Genomic DNA, 14,627 nt, shown 5'->3' with positions numbered 1-14,627 from the left:
TTAATGTTACTTTCCATGAAAACGCAGTGGATTTTGTTATAACCCATATTACTTAATTTTCCTATGAGGATTAATAGATGATTTGTCAGACTTCATCCAAAATTAGAAGTCTTTTATTTTGAGCTGGTATTTTAATGTGACTTTTCATGAAAACGTAGTGGATTTTGTTCTATAATGAAAGAAAAGAGTCGCATTTTTTTTATTCGAACAAACAATATCATCCTGGTCTGACGAATGCTTTATTCCATTGTTAACAAACACAATAAATAAAATCCCATTAACTGTAATAGTAAACAGCCAAGTGAATAGAACTTCCAGTGTTAGAATCGACTCCCTAGCTCTCCGTCTCGATTTATAAAAGATATTATTATTATTATTATTATTATTATTATTATTATTATTATTATTATTATTATTTGCTAAGCTACTACCTTAATTGGAAAACCAGGATGCTATAAGCCCATGGGCTTCAATGGGGGAAAAAAAATTCCTTAGTACATTTTCTGAAGTGTTTCTAAAGCGGAACAAATGGGAAATTATTATCGATATTCATTTCGAAAATATTTTGTTGAGATTGAAAGTTCCAGAATGTCGTTTCTATTTTGTGTGAAGATTATCGATGTTGATTGAATTACCCTAAAACATGTTTCAAGAACTTCGAACTAACGTAAGGATTGTGTCAGTAGTGTAGGCAGATTTTTTTTTGAAAAAGTCTACGGCCTCTCCGCTCCAGCAATCAGCACTCCTGACAGCTTTTTTATTAGCTTAGCAGAGAAATTTACCAGGTACAGAATAAAACTCTCTTATCCTCTTGTCGCAAAACATGTTTCTCGGCCTCTATGCTTTTTAACACTTCCTATCACACACACACACACAAACACAGATTGCCTAAGGGTGGTTAGACTGGCCAGTGTCGCCAGATTCTTGCAAGTTGCTCGGCCCAAAGAGCAAGACTGGGTCAGCTTTCGGCAGAGCAGAGGACCTAGTCAATTTTCCTTAATAGAGCTCTGTTATATATTTTAAGCATTAGGTACAATCTGGATAAGTATTTCTTGCATTATTATTCTTATGTAAATGACGGCACAGAGTGCAAAAATGGATGGTGCGCATTGAAATTACCGGCTATGATAATGTTGCTATAAGTGGATTATTATGGTTGACAGTTGTTGCATAAGCGAGGTGATTGGATTGGCGGGGGTGGGGTTAGGACTATGACAAGGGGCTGTTTGCCGAGAAAAGAAAGTGCCAGGAGCAGAAATAGATGCAGGGCTTTAGTTCAGGAGGAGGATCTGAAAGTTAAGTCTTTATCCTGGAGGATGCAGAGCCCAGCTAGGAAGATTTTGTTCCATGCGTGATGGGACTGTGAGCAATTTAGGCACTGTGGCACGGTTTCCTGTAGGTTTTTTAATTTAGTCAAGCAATTGTCTGTATTATTGTACTTGGAACAAAGGCCAAATCTGCGCAAGTCAAAACAATTGTTTCTCCGATGGCCAAACCATGTTAACCCAAGGACCAACACCCCTACAATTCCCTAAGCATTAGTGTCTTTTATATCTATATAATTGATGAAATAGAATTTAGATTTCTAACCTGATTCCTACACAATGTCGTAGCTCAATTTCATCCGTCTCCTATTTGCCTTTTTTCGGCAATTCTGTCTTCAGCTCTTGCATCAATGTTGAGTAGATCCAATGTTGTGATATCCTACAGGTGATCCTGAAACGAATGTATGTCCTTCAGATTTTTTGGTGTAATAGCTATTTAAGACAGAACAAAATAGATATCATAGGATGAGTTAGAGATGCTGTAAAGGTTTGGATGTGGAATTAAAGAGTAACATTATTACTGATCCTGGATACATAAGTTAATGTGCGAATTGTACCAGAATTATTCAGGAAGTTGCTAAGCTTCGTGTGCGGAAAAAGAATATATGTCCAAGTACAAAATCACCATGAATATAAAACTGACCAGTTATTTATTTCCCAAAGGAGTGTTCTTTATATTGTTATTTTTCGTGGTTATAATAAACTTTGCTGATGTTGCTAATTGTCTTGAAATAGGAAATACACGATTCTTATTGCAACAAGGAATTTGTTTTGTGGCTACCAAGACTTAATTCGTGGTAATATTTTCCTTTTGGAAGCTCAAATTGAATATTGTTACACACTAGGTGTCATTTATATGAATGAGCTTGTTCACACATGAGAAGGTCCTGCAAAAAAGGCCAAACTTTTCGTATGAATTAATACCAAATAAACATTCCAAATACTAAATCAAATAACAATGAATCGTTTACTTTAAATCTTGAGAAAATTTTACTCCACTGTCCAGCTCAAAGCTGAAAAAATTTTCTACCTATGGTTTGTATTCGCTTGGGAGCAAAGGAAATTTTACTGCAGGTGTATAGAGTGTTAAGGTATACACGTGAAACTCATGAAATGAACAAAGTGAAACTTCTATATCTTTATACATTTTACAGATGGATACATTACCATTAGTGGATATATGTGGCGGATGGATTTAGGTGATGTTTCTTCCCAAACTCCTTTGGGGCTAACGTAGTGAAGTGTCAAAGCATATAAGCGATTATAGTCCATTCAATTAAATCTATAAACCCCACTCACTACTAGAGGCAGTTACCGGAGCTTCATTTGAGCTCATTAACACGTAGCTGCTCAATTAGCAACTGTGCCTCCCTTCTGCCCTAGCAGCAGCTTTCTTCTGCAACAGAATTACAGCCCGCGTGTCAGCTACTCATGGCTCTCTGAACGAGCATTGTGGAACAACTTCGCGGTGACAATTAAGTTTAAAGGACACTGTTCGACGGTGGGCGAGGTAAATGCAAGGCAGGCACTGATATACCAAAAATTCTCTAGCTCCGAATTTACATTGTAGCCAGATTAAAGTCCAAGGCAGGCAGGAGAAAAGCAGACAGAACTGACAAATCTTTGTTCTAAAATTAAATTTTACAATTCGGTATACTAAAGTTTCTATGCTGGATTGCATTGCTGTGTTGAGTTTAAATGGTAAATTCTGCGCATTCTGCCATATTCTTTAATGTAGAGTTTTGTACATAACATGGTACAAGACGTTCTTTGAAGCACTACATGCATTTAAGAAATAATTTTTTTATACTTTCATTAAGATTAATATCGATCGTACTGCACCAGCAACCTACTAACATTGCCGGGCATGCCACTCCATTGACTCAAGCGTCCAGTACCAAACGTCCATGAGCAAGATTTAGCAGCAGACTTTTGCCAGCTCGTGTATACTAAATGCTTTAATCATTTGCTAAAAACTTCAGGGGTTGAAAATTCTATTGGATAGGGGTTAACACTTCTATTCGAATTTAAACAACTATGTAGTATACCTGTACTGAACAGCAACCTTCGCTATCCCAAGTCTTCACAGGTATTATGAAAGCTGTTGTATAAATATTACTTTGAATGCAACTTTATTTCTATCGATACTTATAACTGAATATTTTAATCTTTTAAAGTTTAAATTTTAGTTAAAAGTTCTATCACCATATCAGTTACAGTTAATGCCGACTAAGATTTTAAAGATTTCTCAAGACATTGCTTGGGAATCTCAAGTTTAAAAAAGTCCTTACAACTATTATATCTTGCTGGGTTAACAGCATTTCTCACTAATATTTATTAAAGACCACAAACTTAGCTAATGCTAATCCTTAAACTACTACTAGTAGCATATGACCCATTAATTTTCAGTTTTAATTAAGAGCAACACAATAGGATTAGGTCTCCTGGCAAGAAAAATTTCAAAACTAAATTCTCATCAGCTCCCTCTAAAAGCTGAAATATCCCACTAAGTAAAGTTTTAAAATAAAATGAACTCAAATCCTTTCAAGCATATTCTTTTCATTAAAAGATCACTAATTTCGAAGCAAACTAGTGAACCCTACTTAAAAGCTCTTAATTTCACCCTTAGTAGCCTCAGTACTTCTGTTAAACCTGAATTTCAATAGTTGTTAAACCAGCGACCCGTGTAATATAGTCCGGAACCTTATTACAGAAAATGGACTGCAGATTCACTCGAGTTGGTCATGCTATTACACAGCATAACACAGCACAAACCTTATACACTGAAAAATCCTTTAACGAAAGCTTATTCTTAACAGAAGTTACAAAGATCTTTGAGCCTGAATCTTAATTTAATCTTTTAATTCACCAGTATTTGAGAATACTAAATTAGGGCTCGTCAAAACTATACAACAAATACAAAAAATGTATTCAAAAGTCAAAATTTATTCAGATTTACAAAACTCATCTGCTTCAACCAAGTATGTTTCCTGTAGTCGCCTAGATAGAACTTACCGAAGGAGAAAGTAAAGTAGCTAAATAACTGCTTATGAAGCCGAAGCAATTCCAGGAAAATATAGCATTTCATAGTTTAGTAGTGTCTGACTGCTGCCGGATCTATACAACAAAATAACCAGCTATTCAGGTAAATTACGGCAGCCGAATCTCTTTAATGTTTACCTGTCAAGAGAAAAGCCTTGTTAATAGATCTTAAAAACTTACTCTGAAATACTAAAAGCTAAAGTCTTTACCAAGTTGACTTTTAAAGAGCATCTATGAATGTTTATTGGAAAATAAGACATTCTATAATCTGCTTCAAAATTTGTCTAGAAATATATTATAAAAACAGATTAGTTAAAAGCTACCAAGTTTAAACTTCACTTCAAGTAGATTAATATTTAGTTAAAAGCCGCTAAATTCAGCAATATAATTAAAAGATTACCTAACAGTAAATGTAAATTTAAGTTTCCAATTAGAAACCACAAATTTAAACTTGTCACTTCAAAAGTTTACTTAGATTTGGGACCTTAAAGCCAAGACTTGGTAACTAGTTAAATCACCCACACTCTGAAAATTATAGGATTAAACTCCAAAAAACCTAATCGAAAAGACAATCTTAAGTTTTTGGCAACTGCTGCAATAGAATTGCAAGTTATGGAAAATTGAAGAGTTATATTTAAGTCAAGTTAATTTTTCATAAAAATTCTATGAAGTTACCCAACTACTAGAGTTACTATTCAGATCATAGTAGAATCACTAAGATTTCAGGTTAATTTTAAGGTTTAAGATTTAGTAAAGTAATTGTTCATCCGTCAATCATCATAATTGAAAAATTAAGGATACGTTATCGAACTTTAGTCACTATGAAAACTTAATTTAGGAATTCTTAAAACTAGGGAAAAGTGCAAGCACCCTTTGTGTATATTAGACTTAGCCTGACATACACCAAGGGGAAATCCTCCGCCTCATCAAAGAAAAAAAAAATAAATAGAAAAAAAATGGTTGTTAAAGAATACAAATATGAAACTTTCTTACCTCAAAAATAGTAAAAAGATATACTTGTCAACTGAATAAACCAAGACAGCTTTTCTGGTACTACGAGGAAGTTTAGTGCAGAATTTTCAACCTGAAATACATAAAATTCATATAAATCTTTGGATTAACATACTAAATAGTGATTTAAAAGAAATTATTGCAATACAAAAACTTAAAACTTTGAGTGTGTTTAGGGCAAGATAATGTAGTGAACCTTACTAAAATGCATGCAATGAACTGCTCAAAACGCCTAAACACTGAAGAACAGGAAAAAATTAAAAGAAACATGTAGTCTCTAAACACTTTTTAAATATTGTACGAACAACACTATCGTTCATAGCACATACAATAAAGAACTTGACCATCGAAGCTGTCCATCCCCCCTACAAATAACCTAACATTCCACTAACGGTCTAACATTTTAACTGAAATTACATTAGACAGGTTATTCCAACGAAAGATTCCGAAACTCCCGATATACGAGCTAAGGGTTATGGAGTCTGGGAGTCACTCTTTCTGCAGGGACCCTAAAGTTGTTTACCAAACGGCCAACAGATGGCAGCAATAAGTAAATTAGCTGGTATGATTGTTGCGGTTTTAATATCGATAGAATGTTTCATAAAATGATGTGGATATGGGATTAATAATTCGAATAGAAACATCATTATGAACATGAAATTACCATGTTCATATATATATATATATATATATATATATATATATATATATATATATATATATATATATATATATATATATATGTGTGTGTGTGTGTGTGTGTGTATGTAAATATTGTATATATATATATATATATATATATATGTGTGTGTGTGTGTGTGTGTGTATGTAAATATTGTATATATATATATATATATATATATATATATATATATATATATATATATATATATATATATGTGTGTGTGTGTGTGTGTGTGTGTGTGTGTGTATGTAAATATTGTATATATATATATATATATATATATATATATGTGTGTGTGTGTGTGTATGTAAATATTGTATATATATATATATATATATATATATATATATATATATATATATATGTGTGTGTGTGTGTGTGTGTGTGTGTATGGCATACATAGAAAGGAAGTTAAAAAAGACATGATAACCAAGAACGTTCAAAATAAGTCCATAAAAAAGGCAATCAATTGATCTGGAAAGACATTGAACTTGTTGAACAACCATTGAATTGAGTATTATATCTCGTATCGCATAACGCCAAAGATTGAATTAGATAGATCACGAGGAATCCCTCTTAAGCGACCGCTCTCCATTCATACTAATTAGCCCCAGATTGTCAATTTTCCTTTTCCAGGAAAATTTTCCGGAAACAAGAGAAATCTCTCGGAAGAATCTGAGGGTAATTAGAGATATTCAAGAGTTTGTCTGTTAAGACTGAAGGAGTTCCGTTTTTTTTTCAATATAACCTCTCTCTCTCTCTCTCTCTCTCTCTCTCTCTCTCTCTCTCTCTCTCTCTCTCTCTCTCTCAATGATGTATAAACATAAAAAGTCCGATTTTTTTCAATATAACTCTCTCTCTCTCTCTCTCTCTCTCTCTCTCTCTCTCTCTCTCTCTCTCTCTCTCTCTCTCTCTCTCTCAATGATGTATAAACATAAGTCCGATTTTTTTCAATATAACTCTCTCTCTCTCTCTCTCTCTCTCTCTCTCTCAATGATGTATAAATGTATAAAAGTTATTTATTTGGCAATATAACTCTCTCTCTCTCTCTCTCTCTCTCTCTCTCTCTCTCTCTCTCTCTCTCTCTCTCTCTCTCTCTCTCTCTCTCAATGATGTATAAATGTATAAAAGTTATTTATTTTGCAATATAACTTCTATCTCTCTCTCTCTCTCTCTCTCTCTCTCTCTCTCTCTCTCTCTCTCTCTCTCTCTCTCTCTCTCTCTCTCTCTCAATGATGCATAAATGTATAAAAGTTATTTATTTTGCAATATAACTCTCTCTCTCTCTCTCTCTCTCTCTCTCTCTCTCTCTCTCTCTCTCTCTCTCTCTCTCTCTCTCTCTCTCTCAATGATGCATAAATGTATAAAAGTTATTCATTTTGCAATATAACTCTCTCTCTCTCTCTCTCTCTCTCTCTCTCTCTCTCTCTCTCTCTCTCTCTCTCTCTCTCTCAATGATGTATGAATGTATGAAAGTTATTTATTTTGCAATATAACTCTCTCTCTCTCTCTCTCTCTCTCTCTCTCTCTCTCTCTCTCTCTCTCTCTCTCTCTCTCTCTCTCTCTCAATGATGTATGAATGTATGAAAGTTATTTATTTTGCAATATAACTCTCTCTCTCTCTCTCTTAATGATGTCAAAAGTGGTATACGTTTAGCATCTGGTTAAAGGCACTGTTTAGAATATCTTTTTAATTATAAATTACATTAAATCAGCAAACCTCTTCTTGTCTGTAGGGAGGTAAAACCTGTTAATACAGAAATGTCTTTTTCAAATATATAACCTTAAACAGCAGGCTTAATCTTAATGTGTGTGAAAGTATAAAAGATGAATAGAGCTAGGTAGAAAAGAAGTCTGCCAAGGGAGGAAGTTAGAAGAGTGATTGATTGATTAAGAGGAAGTTAGAAGTTTCTGAGGACGTTACAAGACATGTTGAGTGATCTCTTATCTGTAGAAGAAAAACTATGATAAGGCCAAGATTATGAATAAACTAGTGGGAAAATCTTTGAAGGATAAAAGATGCTTGAAAAGTTCATAGATGTTGATGGACGTGGAGGATATCCTTAAAAGATTTTTAGAGGCGAGACTATGAATAATTTTCTTTAATAGCGATTTGGTAACGTTGAAAGTATTATTGATGTTTTTAATAAAAATTTCATAACCTTTACACCTGCATCTCTCTTAACTTATTGAATAAGTTTTTATAGTTTACATAGGGGATATTTATTTTAAAGTTATTCTTAAAATTTTTATCTTTCTTAGTTTCTTTTCCTCACTGGGATATTTTCCCTGTTGGAGCCCGTGGGCTTATAGCATCCTGTTCCTCTAACTAAGGTTGCAGCTTAGCAAGTGATAATATATATATATATATATATATATATATATATATATACTGTATAAATAGATATATAAATATATATACATATATAGTATGTGCGTGTATGCATGGGAGTGGCGAGTGTATTTGCATGTGAATATGTTTTCTTTTGTGTGTGGCGCATGTGGTGTACATGTATGTATGTAGAGAGAGAGAGAGAGAGAGAGAGAGAGAGAGAGAGAGAGAGAGAGAGAAAAGGGCAGTTAAAGCAATCAGGAGAAAAAACAAATGTCCCGTGTTCGATAAATCAACCCATTGCTGATTCCGGGAAACATCCGTAATGAAAATCAAAGATGGTTTCTTATCTCATTTGCCGAATCAGCATCTTTCCCCCAAGGACAGACATTGATTATAAGCTCGAAGCTATTCAATTAATGTAACTTTATTACCATATGGTTAGCTGAAGAAATATTAATTATTTTATAACATTCAATTGATGTAATTTTATTATCATATGGTTAGCTGAAGAAATATTAATTATTTTATAACATTCAATTGATGTAATTTTATTATCATATGGTTAGCTGAAGAAGTATTAATTATATTATAACATTCAATTACTGTAATTTTATTACCATATGGTTAGCTGAAGAAGTATTAACTATTTTATAACATTCAATTACTGTAATTTTATTACCATATGGTTAGCTGAAGAAATATTAATTATTTTATAACATTCAATTACTGTAATTTTATTACCATATGGTTAGCTGAAGAAGTATTGATTATATTATAACATTCAATTAATGTAATCTTATTAACATTTGGTTAGCTGAAGAAGTATAAATTATTTTATAAATTTCAATTAATGTAATTTTATTATCACATGGTTAGCTGAAGAATATTTGTTATTTTACAACTTTGATTTAAATTCTTAAATTGGCGTTTCAGTCCTGTGTATGTATACAAGGATTGTTTACCAAGTGATTTGTTTTGATTTATGATAATCTTGATTCCTGCTCGCAGATACTGGTAATATGGCAATTACTGAGTAATGAGAATCTAATATCACTGACATTGGCAACAAATGGTACTTGCAGTTAAAAGTGTGTGGTTTCAGTTCCAGCTTTATCAAAATAGATACTCACTAGAATGTCCGCCAGGCATGCCAAACTCCCCACTGTTGTGGCCAACCACAGCAGTGGCCTCCCTAGTAAATGTTGTGCCCAACCACAGCAGTGGCCTCCCCAGTAAATGTTGTGCCCAACCACAGCAGTGGCCCCCCAGTAAATGTTGTGCCCAACCACAGCAGTGGCCTCCCCAGTAAATGTTGTGCCCAACCACAGCAGTGGCCTCCCCAGTAAATGTTGTGCCCAACCACAGCAGTGGCCTCCCCAGTGAATGTTGTGCTCAACCACAGCAGTGGCCTCCCCAGTAAATGTTGTGCCTAACCATAGTAGTGACCTCCCCAGTCAACAGCTTAAACTCTCGGTCCCGGGCTGGGATCAATCTGCTGCTATGCAAATGCTAGGCGAACGCGTTACCGCTGTACTAGCCAGTTAGACCTAAATTTACGTTAATATGATCTAGCAAAATATACAACAGAACAATAATTGTATCTTTTTTCTCTTGTGGTCTGGTTTAAGGTCATAGATGGAATTAAAAAAAAATCACTGCAGAAAACATTTAAAGAATATTTCTTTTTTTCATATTTATAAATCTTACAGCATTATAGATGGTAGCAAATGGCAAATCGAAGATTGAAAATAAATCTGATGCATCTCCGAATATCGACGCCATAGTGACCATTGAACTTCTTCATGTGTTTTATATCAAAATTTCCTTTGGTTGGATAATTACAGGAATCACACAGGTAATTTAAGATTCATTAGTTCGTTTGTGAATATATTCATATTTTCATTTAAATAATCGCTTTTTCTGCTTTTATTGATTTTCATTATAGTTATGAATATTATGAAAATATTAATCGACTAATTTCTACTGAAATCGGTGTTACTGTATGGACAAGAATCGTGGTATAAGACTGAAGCAATATCCAACAGATTTTGTAGATTTGAGAACAAATCCCTCAGAAGAATATTAGGAGTTAAATGGCAGGACATGATTAGAAATGAAACTATGAGAGAGATTACTCGAATGCCATATGTGGATGAGATCATGGGCATGCTCTTCGCACTCCTCAAGGGAGATTTGTTCACCAAACTTTTAACTGGGATCCACAAGGCACTAGAAGAGTTGGAAGACTCAGGCCGAAATGGCTGATGACTATGAAGCGTGAGATAGGAGATGATGAATAGCTAAGTATTGATTTAAAAGCTCTAGATAGAGACGACTGACTAAATCTAACCGAGGCCCTTTGAGTCAATAGGCGTAGGAGGAGATGATGATGATGATGATGATGATTGCATCATAAATAGTACAATTGGAAATGAGAGGATAAATAAGATTGATAGTTTCCACATTACTAGCGCAAATAGTAACAAGGCCTTTTGATACCTCATAATACTTTATATTTATGGTAATTGTTTATAGAATACGAGCTTTATTTGTACAATCACTAATACAATTACAATAACATTTATGAACTACTTTGCAGGGGAACAGGATGGTAAAAGTACCTGGGATTTTATTTATTTATTACCTTTCTATTAATTTGATTAATTATTATTGAATTTCTTCTTCATAAGGCCCATACTACATGGAAGTCCATGAAGTGCAATTTTAGGTCCACCCCACCGCCCACCGCCCACCGCCCACCAACCACAATCCACTATCCACCACCCACCCACAATCCACTATCCACCACCCACCACCCACAATCCACCACCTACAATCCACCAACCACCGCCCACCGCCCACCTGCCACAATCCACCGCCAAACGCCCACCACCCACAATCCATCGCCCACCGCCCACCACCCACGATCCACCACCCACAATCCATCGCCCACCAACTTCAATCCACTATCTACCGCCCACCACCCACAATCCACCTACCACAATCCACCAACCACCGCCCACAATCCACCAACCACCGCCCACAATCCACCGCCAAACGCCCACCACACACCGCCCACAATCCACCACCAAACGCCCACCACCCACAATCCACCGCCCACCGCCCTCAATCCACCGCCCACAATCCACCACCCACCATCCATCAAGCCCGTGTTGGCCCTGCTGGTATCGAGGTATACCCGTTCCTCCCGGATATTGAGGTCCTTCCATTCCAACGTCTCTTCCAGAACGTTAGGTCGAACTTACCTCTCTCTCTCTCTCTCTCTCTCTCTCTCTCTCTCTCTCTCTCTCTCTCTATGTATATATATATATATATATATATATATATATATATATACACATATCTCTCTCTCTCTCTCTCTCTCTCTCTATATATATATATATATATATATATACATACACACACACATATATATATACATATATATATATATATATATATATATATATATATATATGTATATATATATATACACGAATCATAGGATTTGTGCAAATAAAGTGGAGAGAGAGAGAGAGAGAGAGAGAGAGAGAGAGAGAGAGAGAGAGAGAGAGAGAGAGAGAGAGAGAGAGAGAGAGAATACTCATATATCCTCAATCCATTTGCATCTCGTATTCTACAATTCTTTCTTGGATTAAGTTTTCCTTAACCAGTAACTTTCCGAACACTTCTCCCCGACAAGTTTGTTCAATATTAATCATTATCAAAGATCTCTTTTCCCCTCTCCTATAATTATAATGTTGTTTAATGTTATATTCCAAAACCAGAAGCAAACGTTTTTAATGCTGCGGGAGAACGTATTTTGTCATATGTTATATTCCAAAACAAGAAGCAAAAGTTTCTAATGATGCAGGAGAACATATGTTGTCTTATGTAATATCCCAAAACAAGAAGCAAACATTTTTAATGCTCCGGGAGAACGTATGTTGTCGTATGTTATATTCCAAAACAAGAAGCAAACGTTTTTAATGATGCAGGAGAACATATGCTGTCTTATGTAATATCCCAAAACAAGAAGCAAATGTTTTTAATGCTGCGGGAGATCGTATGTTGTTTTATGTTATATTCCAAAACCGGAAGCAAACGTTTTTAATGATGCAGGAGAACATATGTTGTCTTATGTAATATCCCAAAACAAGAAGCAAATGTTTTTAATGCTGCGGGAGAATGTATGTTGTCTAATGTTATATTCCAAAACCAGAAGCAAACGTTTTTAATGATGCAGGAGAACATATGTTGTCTTATGTAATATCCCAAAACAAGAAGCAAATGTTTTTAATGGTGCAAGAGAACGTATGTTGTCTTATGTTATATTCCAAAACCAGAAGTAAACGTTTTTAATGCTGCGGGAGAACGTATTTTGTCATATGTTATATTCCAAAACAAGATGCAAACGCTTTTAATGCTGCGAGAGAACGTATGTTGTCTTATGTAATATCCCAAAACAAGAAGCAAACGTTTTTAATGATGCGAGAGAACGTATGTTGTTTTATGTTAGATTCCAAAACAAAAAACAAACGTATTTAATGCTGCGGGAGAACGTATATTGTCTTGTGTTATATTCTAAAACAAGAAGCAAATGGTTTTAAAGCTGCGCCATAACGTTTGCCTTTGAGCATCAATCTAAGTGGATTTCCCCACATGAATATTATTCAGAGACAAAGCATCGAGCTACAGGTTCCCATCTCCGTGTTCTCTTTGATATTAACCCAACACCTGCCAACTACTGTAGCTTCAAGTTGTTTGGGGGTTATTAATTTACCGGACCTGTGGACGGAAACTATCCAACACTGAGGTCGTTACCGCTGAGAGCAAAGTCAGCCAGTTCCTCTCTTGTTTGTGGATAATTGGACGATTTGATGATATATTTAATAACAAGTGAACCATTTCTTAGAACGTTTCAATTATGCTGTAAATGTGTTTATGTATGTATATTTCATGCACTTAGTGAGTATGTAGATATGAATATTTGTATTTATGAATTTGCATAAGTCTGTATATTTATGTATGTATATTTACATGTACTTAGTGAGCATGTAGATAAGAATATTTGTATTGATAGATTTATATAAGTATGTATGTTTATGTATGTATATTTTAGGTTCATATTAAATATGTAAATGTAAATATTTGTATTTATGAATTTACATAAGTCTGTGAATGTAAGTATGTATATGTTTACGCAGTTATTGAACATGTATATATGAATATTTGTATATATGAATTTAAATAAGTCTGCATGTTTATGTATATATGAATATTTTAAGTACTTATCAAACACTTGAATTTAAATATTTATATTCAGAATTTGTATGAGCATAAATTGACGTCAGCCAGATACCAGTTTTTCATAACCTTTTTTAATACTGATCACCATCAAAGACACAATATTCAAAAGATCCTGTACAACATTCAAATAGCCAATCACAGAAGTCGCCTCCCACTTTCCTAATGAAGCTTAGTCGTCGATAATAATCTTAAAAGCTTTTCCATAAATGGAAAATGTAATCAGCAAATAAATTTGATTTCTTACGAACGGCTTTCGGGGATTTTATTTCTATTTTATCACGTTTCTGATATAGAAGATAGTGGTAAAAATATATTGCCTGGAACGGGGAAAAAACCTGCGATTCCTTATCTGAGTAATTTGCCTAAAAACTCCTGAGAATTTTCAAGCGATTTTTTTGAAATATTTCTTTCCATCTCAGCACCCGATAATATTAGTATTTCTACTTTCCATGTGTAAGAAACTTGATAAAATTGCATCAAATATCTACATAAAAGTAAAGGTGTATGGTTTCACTTCTAGTTTCAATAGTATAGATGCTCACCAGGACGTCAGACAGGCAAGCCGAATCCCTACTGTAGTGATTAAACACATCATCGGCCTCCCTAGTAAACAGCTTAAACTCAGTCCCTAGTTGGGATCGATCTGCTACCATGCGAATGCTAGGCGAACGCCTTGCCACTATACTAGCTAGGATGATAGTCTCTAATACTTCAGCTTATTGGAATGGAGAAGAAGTAAATAGCAATACATCAGGTAAAAACATCCGGACAATTCTATCTTTACTTAAGTTTAATCTTAAAGAAACTATTTCTATATACATTTGCTATTGCAGTACCATTTTATCATTTCCATATCTCTATCACAGTGAAACTCTTATTTTTTTTTTTTTTAATCGCACTAGGATGGTTCCCCTGTTGG

At 34.5% G+C, this 14,627-nt stretch overlaps 1 long non-coding RNA gene across 1 annotated transcript; it reads right to left on the bottom strand.

Annotated features, from left to right (window-relative positions):
- Positions 1-4,253: 4,253 nt before the first annotated feature.
- Positions 4,254-5,465, bottom strand: LOC137616232 (uncharacterized). The gene is made up of 2 exons (XR_011039356.1): positions 5,361-5,465; positions 4,254-4,505 (listed from the first exon to the last, which is right to left on the bottom strand). It is a non-coding gene; the product is annotated as an uncharacterized lncRNA (long non-coding RNA).
- Between the last annotated feature and the right edge of the window lie 9,162 nt (positions 5,466-14,627).

Source organism: Palaemon carinicauda, chromosome 22 (assembly GCF_036898095.1).
Source record: "Palaemon carinicauda isolate YSFRI2023 chromosome 22, ASM3689809v2, whole genome shotgun sequence".
Taxonomy (NCBI): domain Eukaryota; kingdom Metazoa; phylum Arthropoda; class Malacostraca; order Decapoda; family Palaemonidae; genus Palaemon; species Palaemon carinicauda.
This window is presented reverse-complemented; position numbering and strand designations above follow the sequence as displayed.